The sequence below is a fragment of the Gobio gobio genome, assembly GCF_949357685.1.
Source record: "Gobio gobio genome assembly, chromosome: 25".
Lineage (NCBI taxonomy): Eukaryota > Metazoa > Chordata > Actinopteri > Cypriniformes > Gobionidae > Gobio > Gobio gobio.
Window position 1 is genome coordinate 37767490 of NC_137121.1, and position 23416 is coordinate 37790905.

Here is a 23416-nt window from a genome sequence, read left to right on the forward strand (position 1 = left end):
TCATCGAAATTAGGAGCGTATAAATTCACAAATGTAACATGTTTTTCTGAAATAGTGCCAGTCACAATAAGATAACGACCATTGCTATCCTGTTAAGTGGTCAAATGTTGAAAGGGAATATTCTTGCGAATTAATATAGACACTCCACAGGCCTTTGAAGAGAAAGTAGAGTGGTACATTTGGCCTATCCATCTACATCTAAGTCTGTGAGCACAGGAATGCTTAATATGAGTCTCTTGTAGAAACAGTATATCTGCGTGTAAATAATTCAAATGCGCGAAGACTTTAGATCGTTTAACAACATAATTTAAACCACGCACATTCCAGCTCAGAATATTCAAATGTTTCTTAAGGGAGCTCATCAAAATGCAGTGTGAGGTAAACAGGGCTGGACTGGGGCTAAAATTCGGCCCTGGCAAATCCAGCCCATCCGGCCCATGAGTTCCTCTTGAATGTTTTAACTGGGGTTAGGGCCTTAAATTGGAGTAAATAAATAAATCTAGGACAGGGACAACTAATGATGGATATTATCGAATTTACTGCAAATGCAGATAACAAACGTAATATTGCCCTTTTGTCACACAGAACTGCACTTGACCGTAATCCACTGATTTTGAGCTAGGATACATTAAAGTGAATTTACTGCTTTTAAAATCATTTACTCACTCTCAAGTTGTTCCAAACCTGTATGACTTTCTCTCATCCGTGAAACATAAAAGAAGATATTTTGAAGAATGTTGGCAACCAAACCATAGGCTATACCATTGAATAGCCTATTGTATGGACAAAAAAAGACTCAAATGATTTTCTTTTATGTTACACAGACAGAAATTCATTGAGGTTTGGAATGACATTAGGGTGAGTAAACGTTCACATGTTTTAGGTGAACTACCCCTTTAAATACAATAAAAATGTTCGAGAGTTAACACCTAATTTATGTAACACACTGATATGATATCTATATTTCATGAGGTTCTCATTGAAATAACATTTTGTTAAATTTCATTAGATCTATTAAAAAGTTCATAAAACATTTACAGAGAAAAAAGCTTTGTCCTTAAAGGGATAGTTCACCCAAAAATGAAAATTGTGTCATCATTTACTCACCCTCAAGTTGTTCCAAACCTGTATGAGTTTCTTTGTTCTGCTGAACACAAAAGAAGATAGAGTGAAGAATGTTTGTAACAAAGCAGAGAGAGCAACCATTGACTACCATAGTATTTTTTTTCCTACTATGGTAGTCAATGGTTGCTCTCTCTGCTTGGTTACAAACATTCTTCTGAATATCTTCTTTTGTGTTCAGCAGAACAAAGAAACTCATACAGGTTTGGAACAACTTGAGGGTGAGTAAATGATGACATCATTTTCATTTTTGGGTGAACTATCCCTTTAATGCATGGGATCCAGGCTTTAAAGCTGTTTTGTTGAATTATAATTTAATTACACTACACTCTAAAAAAAAAAAAAAAGGTTCTATATGGCACCAAAAATGGTTCTTGGCTCGTAATGATAGGGGAACCTTTTTTAGTGCTATGTGTTCATGTGGTTCTTCAGCGGTTCTTCAGAGGTTCTATATAGCACCTTAGTCAAAGAACTGGTGAAGAACTTCTGAAGAACCACTGAAGCACCAAAATTGGTGCTATATAGCACTAAAAAAGGTTCCCCTCTGATTATGAGCCAAGAACCATTTTTGGTGCCATATAGAACCTTTTTTTTTTTGAGTGTAATGACATTTTAACTAAGTTTAACTGTAGGTCAGTTTCATTTAACTGTATGGGCATGGTAGTCACAGGTAAAATCGTGCTCCTCATAATCATAGGTAGCCTATATGGTTTCAAAAATAAATAATAATAAACTATTGAATTTGGTTGTGCTAGAGTGACAAGTTTGTAGTTGTGTGTATTGCTGTTTTCCAATTTACCTCGTGATGTATTTACATGGTCGCGGCTGTTTTCAGCTGATTCACCACAGAACCTTTAATGTTCCCATATCACACGATTGTATAAAACAACATTCGGAGTCAAAGTGCCGGTTCATCACTTCATAGAGCAGCAGAAACGCAGCGCACGTTCGGCCGCGGCAGCGCTGTTGCGCGGATATTCGCCTTTTGCAGTTTCATGCGCCCAAATTTTTAAACATCGCCTAATATGGACACAGTCTATGGAGGAGGGAAGGTCTCTCTCGCTTTGGCCTGTCAATTCAGAAGACAAACCAATGGGACGCTGTCCCTGCATGATGGGCCAGTCCGTGGCAAAAAAATTAAATAAATAAATAACCTTGTATCGGCCCCAAAGTGCGTCGGCCCACCGGGAAAATGCCCGGTATGCCAGATTACCAGTCCAGCCCTGTATAGAAGTCTATCGGACTACCCTGCACGTCGAAAATTGACGATAAAGGTACGCCCAGTTCGTTGAAAAGTGACGACAAGGGGTCCGGGTCAAGCGTCCATATGTGACGAGTTGGGTGTGAGAATGTGTTGATAAAAGGGAAGAGAGAGTGAGCGAGTGTCAGACTGAGAGAGCGCAGTGAGAAACGCCAGTTACACAGAGGAAGAATAGTTGATAAAACTGTTAAAGAGAGAACATTTCCAGTTTAATGTTGACTTGTATACCTGTGGTGACGACAATCGTGTGATTGTGTAAATCGCCGTTATACAAGTGTTGTGTTCCTGCATTGAGAGATCTCCAGTCGGGAGGGAATTCAGTCCACATCAACGGAGATTGAGCGTGAGTTAATGTAAAATGTTATGAAAGTTGTTAAAAGGTTAAAAAAACAAACACTGTTTTTATATATATATACATATATATATATATATATATACATATATATATATATATATATATATATATATATATATATATATATACATATATATATACACATATATATATACACATATATATATATATATATATATATATATATATATATATATATATATATATATATATATATATATATATATATATATATATATATATATACACATATATATACATATATATATATATATATATATATATATATATATATATATATATATATATATATATATATATATATATATATATATACATATATATATATATATATATATATATATACACATATATATATATATATATATATATATATATATACACATATATATATATATATATATATATATATATATATATATATATATATATATATATATATATACGTATATATATATATATATATATATATATATATATATATATATATATATATATATATATATATATATATATATATATGTATATATATATATATATATATATATATATATATATATATATATATATATAATGGAACATGCAGTAATTGTTGTTCTTTATACTGTGTTAGAGGGGAGAACAGCGATAAGTGAGATCGCCGGCTACCACCTGAGCTTTTTCTGTGTGCTTCAGAGTTTCAATAAGAGTGAGTTTTGCTCATTATATTCTCTTGAACTGTGTTTATGAAGTATTTTGTACCCTCTGATACTGTTTCCTTCAGTTTAGTTACTGACTGTTTTGAACAAAAAAGGGTTAAAGTGTAATGTATTCATGGGGTAAAATGTGCAGATTTCTCATGTATGCTGTGTTTTATTTCTTAACAAATAAGATACATAGCAGCAGGTGAAACAAGTATCCTAGCGCCACCGTTTTGCCCACTGCTCCCGATGCCCAGATTAGTAGTTATTAACAATAAAAACTATGGCACTTCGTGTGAAAAAAAAGTCGTCCTTAGCCTTTTAAACTATTTTCTCAACTTCCACGGAGAGTTTACTATAGCCCAGCGGTTTTCAATAGGTGAGGCGCGACGTGAAGAAAAAATAAAAATAAACCATATACTCGCGTCGCGGTATACTGTCTGGGTAAAAGCTACGCGGGATTCTTGCGTCGTGGTACAAACGAGACTGAAGGATTTTATGAATGGCACCTGTTTTCAACACAAACACTCTACGCAGAAAGAGTGTTTCTTGTACTTAGAAAAAACTGCAATAGGCCTACAATAATTTTTTTGAGGTGTTGACTATGTTTATTTTTTTTAATCATTTTAAAATTAATTGGAGAATGAACTTGAATGTGCCTAATAGCCTATATGTGTTGTAGCCATTAAATAAGCGCATTTAGTTTCATATGTTAAAATATTAGGTTATTTTTTTCCATCTATATGTTGATTATGAAAAGTGAACACCATAAGTAAGATAGGATGCATCGGGGACATGGAGTGGGTCAGACATGATTGACCACTTCATTAAGTTTCGTTTTGTAAAAAAGACTTTTAGTTTAAAGTGAATTTCGTTTAGTTTAAAGTGAATTTCGTTTTGTATAAATTGTATCTTAATTTTAATAAATGTTTATTCAACAAATTGCCTGGATTGAATAAATAAGAAGCAAATATAGCCGCGATCAATTACATTGCACGCGTGAACTGGAGCGCATCATAAATTTATATCTCATATCTCTTTAATTTTTTATTATAAATTAATCGAAACTCAGTTTATGCCTCATAGACATGAAACATATTTAAGAAAGCTTTACATTTCTTTAAACGAAACTATTCAAAACGAAAAGAAATAGGCTAGCTAACGTTACTCAATGTAATCCATGATGTGCATTTCTCTCTGTAGGCTAGGCGTCTTCAATACGGAGATGGCGATCTTCAACTTAATTTCTGCAGCTGACACAGACAGAAAAGACTAGTGTAGGCCTACTAATACAAATCAATGCACGAAATCGAACTTTTTTATTTTAAATTTTATTCAGCTCGAATGTGGACTTGAAGCAGAGACTAAATGCCGATTACAAGTTTCTGGTTGTCTGTGGAGAGCGAGTTCCCTCAGATCTCCACTAAGGCTATGCAAGTCCTAATCCCCTTCACCTCCACTTACTTGAGTGAGTGTGGGTTTTCCGCACTGACCATGATTAAAAATAAATACAGATCAAGGCTGCAGGTGGAGGACGACTTGCGTTTATTTCTCTCTGCAGTGCAGCCCCGCATCGAACACCTCTGCGCGTCAAAAGCGCGTCCTCATTGTTCCCACTGATATGGGCGGTTATTCAAAGTTCAAAATTAATATTCAAATGACGTGAATGTTTAAATAAGTTTTGTTTATTGTTTAAATCTGAATGTATGATTTTAAATCATTTTAGCCACATACAAATCTTGTATGTGGCTGAAAAAAAAATTGTAATGCAAATCTCTTTGATCTGATAACATGCCTTCAATGCAGTTGACTGTTATGTGTTATGCGCTCCGTGAACAAAAAGCGTTGTCGTTCATTGATCACAGAGCTGTCCATTGTGCTGATTTTGTTTGAGACGATGTGCATTAAAATGTGCGCTTAAAGAGATAGTTCACTTTAAAATGAAAATTCTGTCATCACATACTCACCCTCAATTTGTTTCAAGCCTGTATGAATTTCTTTCTTCTGCTAAACACAAAGCAAGATATTTTGAAGGATGTCAGTAACCAAACAGTTAACTGGTCCCATTGACCTCCATAGTATATATATTTTTTCTTACTATGGAAGTCAATGGGACCAGTTAACTGTTTGGTTACTGACATTCTTCAAAATATCTTGCTTTGTGTGCAGCAGAAGAAATTCATACAGGCTTGAAACAAATTGAGGGTGAGTATATGATGACAGAATTTTCATTTTAAAGTGAACTATCCCTTTAAGACCCAGACACAAGTTTCACACTTGTAACATTCTAACCAAGCAGATAGATCAACTATTGACTACCATAGTAGTAAAAAAAAATACTATGGTAGTCAATGGTTGCTCTATCTGCTTTGTTACAAACATTCTTCACTCTATCTTCTTTTGTGTTCAGCAGAACAAAGAAACTCATACAGGTTTGGAACAACTTGAGGGTGAGTAAATGATGACACAATTTTCATTTTTGGGTGAACTATCCCTTTAAGGACAAAGCTTTTTTCTCTGTAAATGTTTTATGAACTTTTTAATAGATCGAATGAAATTTAACAAAATGTTATTTCAATGAGAACCTCATGAAAGATAGATATCATATCAGTGTGTTATATAAATTAGGTGTTAACTCTCGAACATTTTTTATTGTTTTTAAAGGGGTATAGTTCACCCAAAACATGTGAACGTTTACTCACCCTAATGTCATTCCAAACCTCAATGAATTTCACTGTAAAAAAAAAACCTGTATAAAAACGGTAATTTTCTGGCAGCAGGGGCGCCAGAAAATGTCTGTTTAAAAACAGAAAAATACTGTCAGGAAAAAAACATAGATAAACTGTAAAAAAACAGTAATTTCTTATCCTATAAGTAAAGTTTATTACTGTTATTCTACACAAAAATCTCCTCATAATACCATGAAATCTTTTACTTTTAGCATACTTTAATTGTTACAATACAGTCCTACACCTCTAAAACACAGAAAAATCTCTTTAAAGAATGATAAAAAAAGTTTAAGAACAGATACTTACACACACATACATATATATATATATATATATATATATATATATATATACACACACTGTTTTTATAACAGTACTTAAACTTTTTTTGCAGTTTATACTGTTAAACTGCAAAAAATAACTAAGATTTGTTTTAAAAAAACAAACAAAACCAGTAATCTTTTTTGTTTTGTTTTATTTGTTGTCTGCAAATACTGTACATCCTGTGATCAACATTTAACAAAGCACTTAGCATTGTTAGCAGCATTTATTTATTTTTAAATGTAACTGGTTTTCTCCATTGCTTAATTTGGTTAAAACTAACCAACTTTTCCATAACAGTCTTTACAGTGAGAATGACAGCTTTTTTTAAACCATGTATAAAGTACTTTGAAATTTACACAATTTGCATAAATAAATAAAAAAACATTAAAACACCACCCAATATACTGCTCGCTCGCTCGCTCGCTCACTCACTCAAGATAACAGTCAGCCACAAAAAAATGCAAGCAGAAAGAACCCTATAAACATTACAGAATAGTATACAAGCAAATTGGATGTGTATGAAACAGAAAGAAGCAGGTATGTGAGATGCTGTCTACTCTCTCCATTCAAAGTTTGCAATATTTGTAATCAATGAAAGAACCTTAGGATTTAAGGACTGCTGTTTTTTTTAGATGGCTTCTTCTCCACTTTGGTCCCCCTATCTGGATTTATCCTGAAAAGGCATCTGTGAAGACAGAAATACACTTGAATATAGTGCTACAAACATTTTTCATAATATTTTTAAACCATATAAAAAGTATTTAAACAGCAAGAGATGTGACACGAACACATCTAAAGGGATAGCTCAACCCAAAATAAAATGATCATCATTTACTCACCCTTAAGTTGTTCAAAAAACCTGTATTCATTCATTTCTTCTGTTGAACACAAAAAATATTTTGAAGAATGTTTGTAACCAAACAGTTGATGGACCCCATTGACTTCGGTAGTATGGAGAAAAAAATAAATATTATAAGAAATACTATGGAAGTCATTCCATCAACTGTTTGGTTACAAATATTCTTCAAAATATCTTATTTTGTGTTCAACAGAAGAAATTCATACAAGTTTGGAACAACATGAGTATGAGTAAACAATGACAATTTTATTTTGGGGTGAACTCTCCCTTTAAGTATCTCCCATTAAGCAAGTGTGTGTACAATGGCTGTGATGTGTTTCGACAAACAGTGTTAAAGGGTTAGTTCACCCAAAAATGAAAATTCTGTCATTAATTACTCACCCTCATTTCGTTCGACACCCGTAAGACCTCCGTTCATCTTCGGAACACAAATGAAGATATTTTAGTGTAAAGCTGATGCTGAGAAAGGCTTCAGATAGGCCTCCATTGGCATTCAGTACATTCACACTCACAAGACCCATAAAAGGCACTTAAAACGTTGTTACAAAGTCCATCTCACCACAGTGACTCTACAATAATTTTACGATGCGACGACAATAGTTTTAGGTCTATTGTCTAAAAAAAAAAAAAAATCAAAATAACACCTTTATCCAGCTTGTTCTTGTCTTCCGTGTGTGCCTCCACGACGCATGCGCGAGAATATGACGCAGATCCGGCGTTACATTTTTGACGATGTATTGGGCCAGTTAATGCACTTAACAAGTATTAGCGCGGCATATTTTAAAGCTGTTGCTAACAAGTGGTCAACTTTAGTTAGCAGCCACGTGCCTCACATAGACACGGCCACAAAAATACAAGCTAACACAAATATAATGTCCTTAGAAATGCTACGTGAAACAGCGTTTAGGTAACGTTAACACTAGTTAGGTTGCAGATCAATTTAAGCTTAAAGTAACATCTGATTACGTTTTCGGTCGTCAATCTTAATGTACACTCTAGCTAAGTGTCAGTATTGCGTTGGATGTTTGAATGCGTCAGTAAATAGTTTTGACGTTACCTCTCACACGTGTTGCTTCCTCGGACACAGCAGGATTAGTTCACCAGCTTGCCGCCTTCTACTTCTTTCACGTAGCGTGCTTCTTTCTGCGTCCACCCATAGCGTTCTCCCCACTTAGCAGAGGTGTCAATTCTGATTGGCTTAAAAAATTCTTGCCCTGAAAATTATTTGCTGAACACAGAAGTTTGTAATATTTATTTTGCATTGGTTTTCGGATGTTATTATTTTAATTGCAACGGTCCATTATTTATTTATTTTTTTTACTTGTTTTAAAATCTTAAGTTACAAAGTTATAATGCATACTGAAGGCAAAGAGACTAGCTAAATATTGTATATTAATTCTGTCAGTTTATTCTATAAACTGAGAATAGGGCATTCTGAAAACAAAAATTGGTATGGTAATGATCAGGAACATAAACAATTGTAAACAACATGGACTGTCCATGCAAAAAAGAAAAGAAAACCTTGTTAGTCCACAAAGCAGTTGTAGTCATAGCACATGGACTGGTTACACTTTATTTGAATGGTCCCTTGGCAACTACCTGTACGGATTAACGGATTAAAGTAAATATACTTTCAACTAGGATATCTCTCTTTTTAACACATCTCTGATAATCTGTGACAAGCTAAGGGGTGTCAGAAATTGACACAGTTGTTACAGTATTTCATGTGTTGAAAGAGGCCAGCAGGTTAATAATAAAAAAACTTTATTTTTATGGTTAGTTTTGTTAAAATTGTCATTTAAAATCTGTTAAAAACAGATATGTAGTTTATTCTATTTATACAGAATTTCTTTGTTAAATTATGTTACACATGTCAATAAACAGTTTTTTGTTGTAATTTTAATAAAACATTTCTGTCATTTAAAAAAACAGGGAAAACACTGTAAAATGTATTGGCAAAAACTGTAAAAAAAAAATTTTTTACAGTGTGTGTAACATAAAAGAAAATCTTTTTTTGTCCATACAATAGGCTATTCAATGGTATAGCCTATGGTTTGGTTGCCAACATTCTTCAAAATATCTTCTTTTATGTTTCACGGAAGAGAGAAAGTCATACAGGTTTGGAACAACATGAGAGTGAGTAAATGATGACAGATTTCAAAAGCAGTAAATTCACTTTAATGTATCCTAGCTCAAAATCAGTGGATTACTGTCAAGTGCATTTCTGTGTGACAAAAGTGCAATATTATGTTTGTTATCTGCATTTGCAGTAAATTCGATAATATCCATCATTAGTTGTCCCTGTCCTAGATTTATTTATTTACTCCAATTTAAGGCCCTAACCCCAGTTAAAACATTCAAGAGGAACTCATGGCTCCCTGCCACAAACTGAGCATTGGTTTTAAAGGGGAATTTCCAAAGATATTTTATTTATTTGTTATAGTGTGAGTATTTTATGTCATCCGTATTATTATTATAAATATATATATATATAGTATAAAGTTGAATAGCCTACGCAGATTTTTTTCACTGTACAAATTTTTTGTTGTTGAGTTTTCATTAAAAATGGTAATGAACAAAAGCATTCGTTTGAGGGGGAAATTCATGGTAGGCTATTATTTCATTTATGTGTTATAAGGCGGTGTATGTCATTTGCTTATTTGTTTTGTTAATAACGAATAATATATATATATATATATATATATATATATATATATATATATATATATATATATATATATATATATATATATATATATATATATATATATATATATATATATATATATATATATATATATATATATATATATATATATATATATATATATATATATATATATATATATATATATATATATATTAGGGATGAAACGGTATGAAAATTTAACATCACGATTATAGTGACCCAAATTACGGTTATCAATATTATCACGGTTTTGTTCAAATGCACACACTTAAAACATTTCAACAAGTTTTATATTTGAAATTCAACAAACAACAAATAACTAAAGCAGCTCTAAGCACTTTTTTAAGCTAGATTCTGTGGGATTTCCTTCCTTAATGGTCGTCGTCAATAGCAACGCATAACGCATAAATAATAATAATTTTTCGTAAATATAATCTCTAATATTATCTCTGTAAATATATTCTCAAGCAATATTCTCATCAGTGTTCAGAAATGATGCATTTAAATCTAGCATATTTTGTGTTAGAGCCCAAACAGTATCCTAGTGAAATAATGCATCCATATTTTCATATGATTTGACAGTTTATTTTATTAAATATCAAAATGTGTGCATCATACCTGACACCTAGATGAACACTTTACAGTCAGTTTTATGACTGTCATTCTCTTCAAATGCTAGTGAAGTTTGAAACGTGTATAACATTACCAATGTTGTATGTAACTTTAGAGGCGGTCCCTAAATTCACCAGCGTTATGCCAGTCATATCAGATGCGCTGTGGTTCTGCTGTTTTTTTTAAAAACCATTTTCGCTGCTGAAATAGAACAAAAACAGTACACCACTGTATGATGAGTGAATCTCCTGCATACAGCACACGTTTATTCTGCTTTGAGTGTAGAGTTGAGCGCGCGCTCTGAACGAAACTCTGGCGAATCTGAACGCCTCTGATTATGAGACATAGCATTCATAAACTCAATAGAAACACGTGTGAGTGGTTATAATGCGCAACGCAATTATAAGAGATGGCTTTTGAGAAGACTATAATAAGTTCTACAGCCAGAGTGACTAGTGTGCAGCCGAAATAACGCTACACCCGCAAATGGCGGTTGTTAAAGGGTTAGTTCACCCAAAAATGAAAATTCTGTCATTAATTACTCACCCTCATGTCGTTCGACACCCGTAAGACCTCCGTTTATCTTCAGACACAAATGAAGATATTTTTGTTGAAAGCTGATGGCTGAGAAAGGCCTCCATTGGCATTCAGTACATTTACACTCACAAGACCCATAAAAGGCACTTAAAACGTCGTTACAAAGTCCATCTCACCACAGTGGCTCTACAATAATTTTACGATGCGACGACAACAGTTTTTGTGCGCAAAAAAAAATCAAAATAACACCTTTATCCAACTTGTTCTTGTCTTCCGTGTGTGCCTCCACGACGCATGCGCGAGAATATGACGTAGCGCCGGGGTTCGGGAATCCATGAAATGCACACTTTAACCCCATTTTGAGAACTACGCTGAGACCTAAAGCACGATCAATGTAGAATTCAACAGCTTAGATACGTGCGTCTTCCTCTGCTCGTAAACAAATCTCTTCTGGGTCATGTGTCCGAACGCCGGATCTGCTCATATTCTCGTGCATGCGTCGTGGAGGCACACACGGAAGACAAGAACAAGTTGGATAAAGTTGTTATTTTGATTTTTTTTTGCGCACAAAAACTATTGTCGTCGCATCGTAAAATTATTGTAGAGTCACTGTGGTGAGATGGACTTTGTAACGACATTTTAAGTGCCTTTTATGGGTCTTGTGAGTGTAAATGTACTGAATGCCAATGGAGGCCTATCTGAAGCCTTTCTCAGCCTTCAGCTTTCAACAAAAATATCTTCATTTGTGTTCCGAATATGAACGGAGGTCTTACGGGTGTCGAACGACATGAGGGTGAGGAATTAATGACAGAATTTTCATTTTTGGGTGAACTAACCCTTTAATGTCAAGCCCTGAGTATTATCCCTTAAATGTCACCCTATTCTTGTCTGAATTTGTTCATTCGCTTCACGTTATAATTTGCCAGACGTAGTTTTGGTATTGAGGTCAAAGTCCACTTGCCTTGCGTTCGTAGTTTTGAAGTGTTCCCCTTATTACAGCGACTTTCTTCTGGCATGTTCTGCAGACAGGGTGACCATCTACGATTAAGTTTCCCTCAGGACTTTTGTAAAAGCCAAAATATGACCACACCTCAGATTTGGTCCTTTTAGAGGCTGAACAATCCCCCGAGTGCTGTCAATGCCTTCTGCCATTTATTCTCAATCAAAAAACAGCGGTGCGTTGCGCCAGACTGACGCTGTCTGCGAGTTTTCACAATCGTGATAATCACACGCGGTTTTAATGATAATAAAATTTTATACGATATTACTAACCGTCACTACATTTTATTTGTGGTTTATCGTGAAACCGGTAATCGTTTCATCCCTAGCATTCACACTGGCAGCGTTTGTCTCGCGCAGCTGAACCACGAATCGTGTATTGCAAATACAGTTAGGGGTAACGTGGAGGCAGGCTGGGGAGTCGCAATGACAATGACAGTAGTCCGAACTGTCCACACTGCGGCGGGCTCGCGCGCGCCCGTCTGTCTCTCGTCTTGTCTCATCATGTCACTCATGATCTCTGCCTTGCCATGGCAAGTGATCTTTTGAACTAAACAGGTCTTGTCTACTTGTGTTTGTGTGTCATATGAATAATATACATGTGCTCCATACATGGAATCAGAGTGCCTACTGTATAAATGGAAAGTCTCTACAGCAAAAGGCCAACCGTTACATGCATTCGGTTTGTTTCTACCATTTATTAGTAACGATTTACACAGTTTGTTTACTATTTACAATTTACCTGAGCATTCAGTATTGTGCAATATAGCATACAGAAGGTGAGGGACATTTTGGGGGGAAAGAAGTGCTGCCTTTTATCATTTAAATATGTGACTTTTCATGAAAATTCCATAATCCAAGGTGACCACCACCATATGAAGTCATAATATGCAAATTAGATGGGAAAATGTAATCCCTACATAAACTTTGGGTCATCCTTAATATTTCTATAATTCACAGAAAGTCTATCTTTTATCACTTTTAAGATATAGCCTTTTGAAATTAAGATGTCAAAATCTAACGTTTTAGGAAAAAACCTCTGGCGCCTAAAGGGTTAATCTTGTGAATTGGTAATTTTGTCAGGGCATGAAGAAATATAGAGCTGAGTATCGTCAGCATAACAGTAAAAACTAACGCCATGTTTCCTAATGATATCTCCCAGTGGTAGCATGTACAGGGTAAAGAGCAACGGTCCTAGCACTGAGCCCTGTGGTACTCCATACTGAACTTGTGATCGGTGGGACATCTCTTCATTTACTGCTACAAACTAATAACAGTAAGATAAGTATGATTTAAACCATGCCAATGCAGTTCCACTAATTCCAACATAATTCTATTCAGAAGAATGTTTTGGTCAATACTATCAAATGCAGCACTAAGATCGAGTAACACTAATAGAGAGATATAGCCACGATCGGATGATAAGAGTAAATCATTTTTAACTCGAATGAGAGCAGTCTCAGTACTATGATATGGTCTAAATCCTGACTGGAAGTTCTCACAGGTACCATTTCTTTCTAAAAAGGAGCACAATTGTGAAAACACTGACTTTTCAAGTATTTTTGACGGAAAGGGTAGATTCGAGATTGGCCTGTAATTGACTAATTCTGTAGTATCAAGTTGGGTTTTTTTTAATAAGTAGTTTAATAATAGCCAACTTAAAAGTTTTCGGTACATCTCCTAATGACAAATATGAATTAATGATTAAGAAGAGGATCTATGACCTCTGGTAGCATCTCTTTTAATAGCCTAGTCGGTATAGGGTCAAGCATACATGTTGTTGATTTTGATGATTTAACGAGTTTAGCCAATTCTTCTCCTATAGCAGTGAATGAGTGTAATTTTTCCTCAGTGACACTACAATGCTCTGTATTGTCAATCTTACACATAAAGAAGTTCATAAAGTTATTACTACTGTGCTGTTTACAACCATCAGAAGCTGAAGCTTTATTTTTGGTTAATTTAGCCACTGTGTCGAATAAAAACCGTCTCCGGTTACGTATGTAACCTAGGTTCCCTGAGAACAGGGAACGAGACGCTGCGTCAGCTTGACGCTACGGGGAACGCCTCCAGCGTGACAGGTGTCTGAACTACTATCGAATCACGGCAATCCTATTGACCGGCGACAGCCTATGATGTCATCAAGGTGCAACCAGGAAGTATATAAGGGCGCCTCACAAACATGACACCGCTTTTTCGTCTGAAGGGACTGTTTGGCAGGCAGGCCCTGAGGCATGGCAAAGCGACGCAGCGTCTCGTTCCCTGTTCTCAGGGAACCAAGGTTACATACGCAACCGGAGACGTTCCCTTTCGAAAGGGAACTCGCGCAGCGTCAGCTTGACGCTACGGGGAACGAAATACCAACGCCGCCATGCCGAGGGGAGTGCATGCCCACTGGCAGTGACAACTGTCAGGACAAGCAAATTCAAAAGAAATGCCTGAACCACTCCCCCTCAGTGACAGCATTCCCTATGGTCATAGGCCAAGCTATAAGCCTTGTCAGGAACCTTAGTGCGGCTGCACAAGGTCCTATTCAGGCCGCTCAAAGGCCTGGATCCAACCCATTCAAAGGAAGGGGGCACCTTTAAGGGAATGTTGCTAGTGGGGCCCTAGGGCGCCCCAGCCAGCCACTAACGCCGCCAAGGAGTCCTAGTTTGGTGCCTTTTTCAACGGGCACTTCGGCCGGGCCATCCTTGTCTGTTCGAGAACAGAGCCTCTGGATACTCGCCTCCTGAAGAGGCATCCAGTCCAAGGGACTGCAGAATGGCAGTGTCCTCCTCAGACCGGATCTCAGAGACGGGAATCCCGGAGAGCAGCACTCAGCATAGCGCTTTCTACCCTTGCCAGCGATGGGAGTTAATCTGCTCGATCCTAGAATCTCCTGAGCTATTATCAAGTAGAAACACTCAGGAGGCCAGACTGGCCTATAAGCTGATCTAATTGGGAGGCCTCGCGAGGGGCCTACGACCATCTGATCAGGCCCAAGCAGCTTCGGGCTCACAGACGACCCTCGAAGAGAGGGGAGCTTAAAAAGGGGCTGCCCGGTAGGTAAGCCAGGTTGTAGGCTAAATTCCCTCCCATGGGAACCAAGTAGCAGAAGCGACCTCAGTCGTGCTAGGGTAAGACCATCCTCAGATGCTGCCAAATAAGGGGCAGATCCCACTATCTGTCAACATATGCCAGTAAACAGTTCTTGAACTGAGAACCCAACCCCTCAGGGAGGCCTAGTGAGGCCTATTACATGATAGCAGTACATGCCAAATGCTCGAGAAACCAAACTCGGAAACTCGGCTGAAGGGAGGCCTCGTGAGGCCTGCTACCTGATAGCAGTCGAAACCCACTGTCAAAGTAGCTGGAAAACAGAAGCTCGTCTCCTCAGGGAGGCCTGGAGAGGCCTACTACCTAATAGCAGGCCATGCTAGCTGCCCGAGCATCCTGACTCGGGAACTCCCCCTCAGGGAGGCCTAGTGAGGCCTATCGCCCGGTAACGAGCTCACAGGGAGGCTGAGTGAGGCCTACCACCTGCCAACAGTCCATGCTAGTCCACATGACTGAAACCTTGGGACGTGCCATCAGGGGAGGCCCGGCTTGAGGCCTGCTACCCATGGCAAACCTTCTGGGAGGCCTGGTGAGGCCTACTACCTGGCAATCCCACATGCCTGCTGCCAAAGGCATCCTGGTCCCGGGGCTCACCCCTAGGGACGGTCAGGAACTCACATCTAGGGGAGGCCTGGTGAGGCCTACTACCCGGTGGCGAGCCACAGGGAGGCCTGGAAGGGGCCTGCTGCCTGCTCGCAATCCACGCTGACTGTCACGGTCGACTGGTGACTGGCGACCGTGGAGCCCATCTTCAGGGAGGCCTGTCGGGGCCTACTACCTTACACCAAACCTGCGGGGACGGCTTCCTGTTGTGGCAGGCATGAAAAACTGGCTGCTATAACTCCTGGACTGACAGCGGCTTCTATGCTGGCTGACAAGATAACAAAGAAAGGTTATTAGTTGGTAATTCTGCTACTTGATGCCGACATCGTTGGGGAGTAAACACATAGCAATCAAAAGGGGCCGACTTTGCAAAAGGCCTACTTTCCAAGGCTGACTTCCTATCTAGGTTGCAGCTATTAATCGCTAACCTCCCCAACGTCGGGACTCACTCGCAAGGAGACCTACTGAGGCCTACCACCTGACCCGGAGTCGACTGCCCGAGTTGGCTGCTCACAATCCTAATCCATCCCAGCGGCCTACTTTAGGGCCTACTGTATGACAGTGCAGTCTTACCAGCAGCGCCTACAAGCTCTGGAACCTAATTACATTACTCATGACAGGGTACTCGGCAAAAACAACGCCCTGGCCCCCTAAGCAGGGGGGGGGGGGGTACCATGTACGCCACCTACCTCATGAAGGACCTAGCTTAAAAGCGGTCTACCATTACTGCAAGGGCGTCAGCCATGGCAATGCTCTGGCTTCAAGGGAGCTCACTACCAAACCAACATATGACAAAGGTTACGAAGTGCTGCTCAACCCGAGCCATGGGTGAGGCAGAATGATACAGAGCTAGGAGTGGGATACTCAAATCTACCCTGCCTTATCAGAGGAGTACTGCCACCTGGCCAGGACATATAAACAGGGCCAGAGCCTGCCAAAAACTGGCGGCTTTTAAGAAACTAGCTCTGGAGGGCAGGGTTGAGCTACGCATACAGTCTCTTCGTACTTGAAAGAAAGATGGCCTAACCCTGCCCCACGACCACTGGCTAAGTCGCTATCAATTCTGCACAGCACCAACCTGCATTACTAGTGAAAAACCCCAGAACGCAGAGAAGGGGGCGGGCCTTGACCGGGCGACTCTACATGAGAAGAGGCTTACATTAGGGATATTAAAAAACTAATTCACTTATTGAATAGCTACCCGGGGCGCCAACGCATTTAGCGGACGCCTCCGTAATCCCTAGAAAGCCAAGGCTCTTTTCCCTCTTATAGGGGGCTTACCCGCTCACCTGCGGCGCGCCATGATATCCACCCACAAGCTTAATTCACATGAATGCTTAGGTGTACCACTACCATGGGCCAGAGGGGGCGCACTCACAGACCAGCCAGGCGGGCCTCAGCACATCATCACGGACCCACCTAGGCCGGATGTAAGAAGCGACTGGGGAGAGATGAAGAAGACGAGTGAGGGTCAATATCATTCTTAACTCACCCTCAGGGAGGAGACCCATCATGAACGCTGACTGCGTTTTGTGATTCACAGCTCCTACTTCTGCCGGGAGTCCGCCTCTCTGTGCCCTACCCTCGACTGTGGGGGGGCGCGCGAGAGGCAATACTGGCCCTCGGGCCCCGTCACCGGTCCTCGGACCGTGACGCCTCCCGCCTGGCTGGGACCCGGATCTCAGTGGTATGCAGGTCCTCAGACGCTGCCAAATGCGCTATTCCTCCGCGATGCTGGCCCTCGGGCCCAGTCTCCGCCTGCTGCGCAACCACCGCATCAGGGAAACATCCCCTGATCGAGATCCCTCAGCAAACCGGCCTGGAGCATATGAAACACTGCCATGGTGTAAGAAGTTTCACCAGGCTGACCTGCTGCCGTGTATGCCCTGCCATTAAAGTGACACATCGTTTAGGTGGCAGGGTTGGAGCTCTCAGCTTCCCAGATGCGAGATTGAAAACATCCCGTTAACCGGTGGCGACGACACATACACAAAGGGATTCTCCTTTTCCTATCCTCCTGCCATCAGCGACATACCGCTGATGTCAGTGAATATGAGCCGAATATAGGTTATTCCATGCCCCCTCGATCTAAATAGGAAGATCAGGAAGAAAAGAAAGCCCAACTGAGCCGATGATTATTGCTGGGGAGAAATCGATCGTTTAATCCAATACGAGCGACCTCTCCTCTAATGCGGCAACATGGCGGCCACAGCCCGCCTGCAGCGCGTTTCATAACATTCATCGGCTCAGCATACACAGTCGGGATGGCTGAGAAGATTAATCCTCCTTCTCACAGCCATCCCTAGAGCACTTGCAAACAAGTCTCGTCAGCCGCCAGATCGTCAAAGGAAAGAATGCCTTCCCGTGACGATTTAGCGAGCTCTATCCGGGAAACCCATGACGTGCGTCCGCGCACAGCCTCGGCATGAGCGGGACTGCATCATCGGTCTCGGATGCCAGACCCTCTTCCCTCAGGAAGAGAATCAGACGAGAGCAGAGCGATCTCGGATTGACAAACGCTCACATTATACAAACAAACAAACAGCTTGATAAAAGCTGACTGTGCATGCTCTTGATCCCAGGCAGAAACACACAGCTCGTGTGTATATAATAATGAATTTGGATTACCTTACCTGAAGCAATTCAGACAAAACAGTCCCTGAAGACGGAAAAGCGGTGTCATGTTTGTGAGGCGCCCTTATATACTTCCTGGTCGCACCTTGATGACATCATAGGCTGTCGCCGGTCAATAGGATTGCCGTGATTCGATAGTAGTTCAGACACCTGTCACGCTGGAGGCGTTCCCCGTAACATCAAGCTGACGCAGCGCGAGTTCCCTTTCGAAAGGGAACTAGGGTTGTGTTTGTTTTCTTCTAAGAGAGTCAAGAAATAAGCAGATCTAGCAGTTTTTACAGCCTTTCTGTATGCGATCATGCTCTCTTTCCACGAATTGCGAAAAGCTCTAGTTTTATTTTCTTCCAGCAGCGCTCCATTTTTCTGGCTGCTGTTTTAAGGGCCTGAGTGTGCTCGTTGTACCACGGTATTGGACTATTTTCTTTAATCTTCTTTAAGCGCAGGGGAGCAACTGTGTCTAAAGTGCTGGAAAAGAGAGAGTCAATAGTTTCTGTTGCAACATCGAGTTCTTCTAAGCTATCTGGGATAATGAGGAGATGATACTGATGAGGAAGATTATTTAAAAAGCAATCTTTAGTGGCGGCAGTGATTGTCCTGCCATATTTGAAGCGAGGGGACAGTTTTGCAGCCTTAGCTAAATTAAATGTACATGATACTAGGTAATGATCTGAGATGTCATCGCTCTGCTGCAGAATTTCAACGGTATCAACATTTATTCCATGTGACATTATTAGGTCTAAAGTATGATTATGGCAATGAGTGGGTCCTGACACATGTTGCCTAACTCCAATAGAGTTTAGAATGTCTTTAAATGCTACTCCCAATGCGTCTTTTTCATTGTCTACATGGATATTAAAATCACCAACAATTAGTACTTTATCTGCAGCCAGTACTAACTCTGATAGAAAATCACCAAATTCTTTGGTAAAGTCGGTATTATGCCCTGGTGGCCTGTATACAGTAGCTAACACAAATGTTAAACGGGGTTTATCATGTACACTACATAACGTTACATAAAAGACCAAAACTTCGAAGGAATTATATTTGAAACTAGACTTCTGAGTAATACTGAAGATATTATTATAAATTACAGCAACCCCTCCCCCTTTACCTTTCAGACGCGGCTCGTGTTTATAACAGTAATCTTGGGGGTGGACTCATTCAAAGTAATGTAGTCATCAGGTTTTAGCCAGGTTTCTGTCAAACACAGCACATCTACATTATTGTCTGTAATTATATCATTAACAATAAGTGCTTTTGGGGAAATGGATCGAATATTCAGCAACCCAAGCTTTATTGTTCATCTGTATTATATCTGTTGTTTATTTGTTGGACATCAATTCAATTTTTACTGTTGAATGGTTTTGATGGGTTTTTTTGTATTTACTAATTCGGGGAACAGACACAGTCTCTATGTGATAATAGTCTCTATGCGCTGGGATTTATCTGACTCCGGTGACGTGAGACAGCTAGCAGACGGTCGGTTTAGCCAGTTTGTCTGCTTCCTGACCTGGGCCCTAGTGAGTCAAGGTTTAGCTCTAAGACTATGTGCCAAATAGGGGTGTGCCAAAAAATCGATTCACAGAAGAATCTAGATTCTCATTTGCAACGATTCAGAATCGATCTGAAATGTCCAAGAATCGATTTAATAAATTAATAAAATCAGCTGGCTGTTCGCCTCCATTTTGTAACTAGCCTATACGCGACGTCCGGACGTCATCACCACGCAGACAGTTTTTTAACACGAGCGGCAAATCACTAAAACAGAGAGGAAGCAAATATGGATGAGAGGGAGATCCAACCAGCCCGGTCTTCACTTAAAGCTAAAGTTTGGCGTCATTTCGGTTTTTACCAAATGCCTGGAAGCACTGCGCTGGACATGACACACACAGTGTGCAAGCTTTGCAAAATGAAGACCAAGTACTTCGGTAGCACAACAAATGCGCGGGCTCATATCACTAGGCATCACCCGGAGCTCAGCGACACGGAGCAGAGTCAGCCGCCAGCTGCAGACCAATGCACACTGCAGTGTTTCACGAAACTCCCAGCACTTTATTTTCATAACTTGTTATTCTTTAAGTTACTTTGTCTGACTGAGAAATATAGATTTTTTTTGTATTCACCGGTTGTGTTCTACATGATATTTGTGGTAAACTGCAACTTTCCTGGGAAATGCATCTATTTTCAACCATTTTGTATTTTGAAGAAGCACTATTTTTGTTCCAACTTATTTTATAGCTAGCTACTAATGAGTAGCAATTGAGAACCAGACAATATTTTTGATAAAAGGCACTTTCCTGAGAATTGAACTTAATAAATGTGAAAAAGACACTTTAATGTCTTCGTTTGTCATTCTGTATAGCAAAGCAGATGAGAGTAGATCATGATCAGAAACCCGATTAGAAATCATTATGGATAAAATCGAATCGTTTTGAATCGAAAATCTTTTTGAATCGAAAATCGATTATGAATCGAATCGTGGCCTCAAGAATCGGAATCGAATTGAATCGTGAGATGGTAAAAGATTCCCACCCCTAGTGCCAAATTACTAGAGAGAAGAGCGTCACCACACCAAGAGGGATGGATGCCATCCTTCTTCAACAGGTCAGGTCTGCCCCAAAAGCTTTTCCAATTGTCTATGAACCCTGTTATTTTGCGGACACCACTTAGACAACCTGCCATTGAGTGATGATAGTCTGCTAACTATCTCATCACTCCTTTTAACGGGGAGGGGTCCAGAGCAAAAAACTACATTTGACATCGTACTAGCGAGTTCACACACCTCTTTAATGTTAATTTTGGTGATCTTCGACTGGCAAAGTCGAACATCATTAGTGCCGACGTGAATAATAATCTTAGAAATTTACGATTAGCTTTAGCCAGCACTTAAATTTGCTTTGATGTCAGGCGCTTTGGCTCCCGGTAAACATGTGACTATGGTGGCTGGTGTCTCTATTTTCACGTTCTGTGTAATAGAATCGTCAATAACTAGGGCACTTTCAACAGGATTCTCAGTGAGTGCATCACTGAGTGGGGAGAACCTGTTTGATGTTCTAATCGGAACGGAAGAGCAGTTTTTAGATCTGCGACTATGCCGTCTCACCGTTACCCAGTTTCCCTGCTGCGGGGGCTCTAAAGCCGGAACCGAAGAATATACAGAGTTCACTAAGCTATTCGCATACAAAATCAGTGTCTAAAGCTGTTAAATCCTCACTACTCTCAGATAAAGTATGGAATGCGTGTTTCTAATTCTGAAATCTTCTCCATCAGCCTGACTATTTCCTTACATTTCTCACATGTGAAGCCCTGTTCACCAATGGAGAAGCCTATACTAAACATGCAGCAAGCAGTGCAAGTGACAATGACAGGAGATGCCATGGTTTACCGTCTTTGTTGATTAATCCAACTCACCACAGTTGTTTGAGGAACTCAGAAAACAGGAGACCGGGTGCAGAGATGGTAAGCTAACAGGCTAGCGAAATGCTAATGTGCAATTGTGATTGAGATTAAAAGCTAGTGATGTCAAATTTAACGTGATAGGCAATATTAAACAATATATGGTGATGAGTAAGTTAAATTTAGCAGTATATACAACAAAGAAAATATATTAAATAGAGATTCAAAAGCAAAGCTGTACAGAGCTACAAACACTGTAGCAAGGCAGGCAGGAGGCAAACCAGGTCATTATGCAGGTCATTATGCGGGCTATTATATTCTTTTGTCCTCTCAGGGGATACTAATCATTATTCATTAGCTTTCACGCCTCCTCGCATACTGGCTTTGTGAAGAAAAACTGTCTTACAAATTTTCAATCGGTTTATTGTTTTATGTGAATGAGTAGGCTCAATGATTCTCACATCAGTTTTAAGCAAAAACTTGAGGCAACGACACCCATTAGTCAAAAGTCTTGTGGACACATATCTATTGTGTGTTTTGAGGCCTTATTTAAAAAAAAAAAATATTTAGTTTTTTTCAAAAACCATGCATAAACATTTTTCTCTCAAAAATACAAGTATGTACATACATGTTGCTCACATATTATGGTAGCCCAGTTTTGTGCTTAATACAGTGTTATTACACTTTTGCCATTAATGTGTTTATAAGCAACTGAAAAAAGCACAAATGTCAGAGCATGTCAAAACGTATAAAAGGGCCCCAAAACAGCTCAGACTCCTAGGGGTTAACTATACCGGGCGCAAATTCCAAGTACGAGGATGCCACTGACGAGGTTGAATGTCTCAAGGGACGAAATAGCAGGCAAAAAGATAATTTTGCCTGAGAAACTTCTCAGGAACTTCTTCAATAAGCTTGAAAGGAGCCTCTGAAAGGCCCTGTACATAATGGCCCCATAATGGCCCCCCTAGTGCGAACTGCAGGTCTTAACCTCAAAGTGCCACGAAGGAAACGCTTAATTAGTGGGTTTCGCCCGAAAGATACACCACCCAGAAGAGTGTGGTAAGCAGCTAAGGCCGCCACATACACCTTAATTGTGGAGGGGCTAACCCTGCGGAGAATCTTTCCTGCAGGAAAACCAGCACTGCACCCACCGTCCCTTGTTAACTGGGTCCCACAGGTGATTTCCGCACCAAGTTAAAAGTTTCCACTTCAGGGCATAAAGTTTCCTCTTGGAGGGAGCTCTGGAGTAGAGGATGGTCTCAACAACCTTGGTTGAGAGACTTAAACTTATGAGCTGGGCACCCTCAGCCAAGCCCACAGTTTCCACCATGCTTGGCGGGGGTGAAGAATCAACCCACTTGCCTGAGAGAGTGAGTCCCCCCTAATCGTAATCTCCAGTAGAGAGCCGTCTAGGAGAGACACCAAGTACAGCCAGTACAGGGCTACTAATAACGTGCCCCGTCCCGGCGAACTCTCTCCAGAACTCCCGGAAGCAG

At 39.7% G+C, this 23416-nt stretch overlaps 1 protein-coding gene across 3 annotated transcripts in view; it reads left to right on the top strand.

Moving 5' to 3' along the window:
- The first annotated feature begins 2478 nt into the window (after positions 1-2478).
- Positions 2479-23416, top strand: part of LOC307121508 (uncharacterized protein) — a 44387-nt gene continuing 23449 nt past the window's right edge. For 2 of the 3 annotated variants that reach the window (XM_079809111.1, XM_079809112.1), the window contains exons 1-2: positions 2479-2726; positions 3373-3447. The gene's annotated coding sequence lies outside the window, so the exon portion shown is untranslated. Of the gene's footprint in view, positions 2727-3372; positions 3448-5849; positions 5890-23416 lie in introns of all 3 variants that reach the window. The other variant, XM_079809113.1, reaches the window with a different exon arrangement.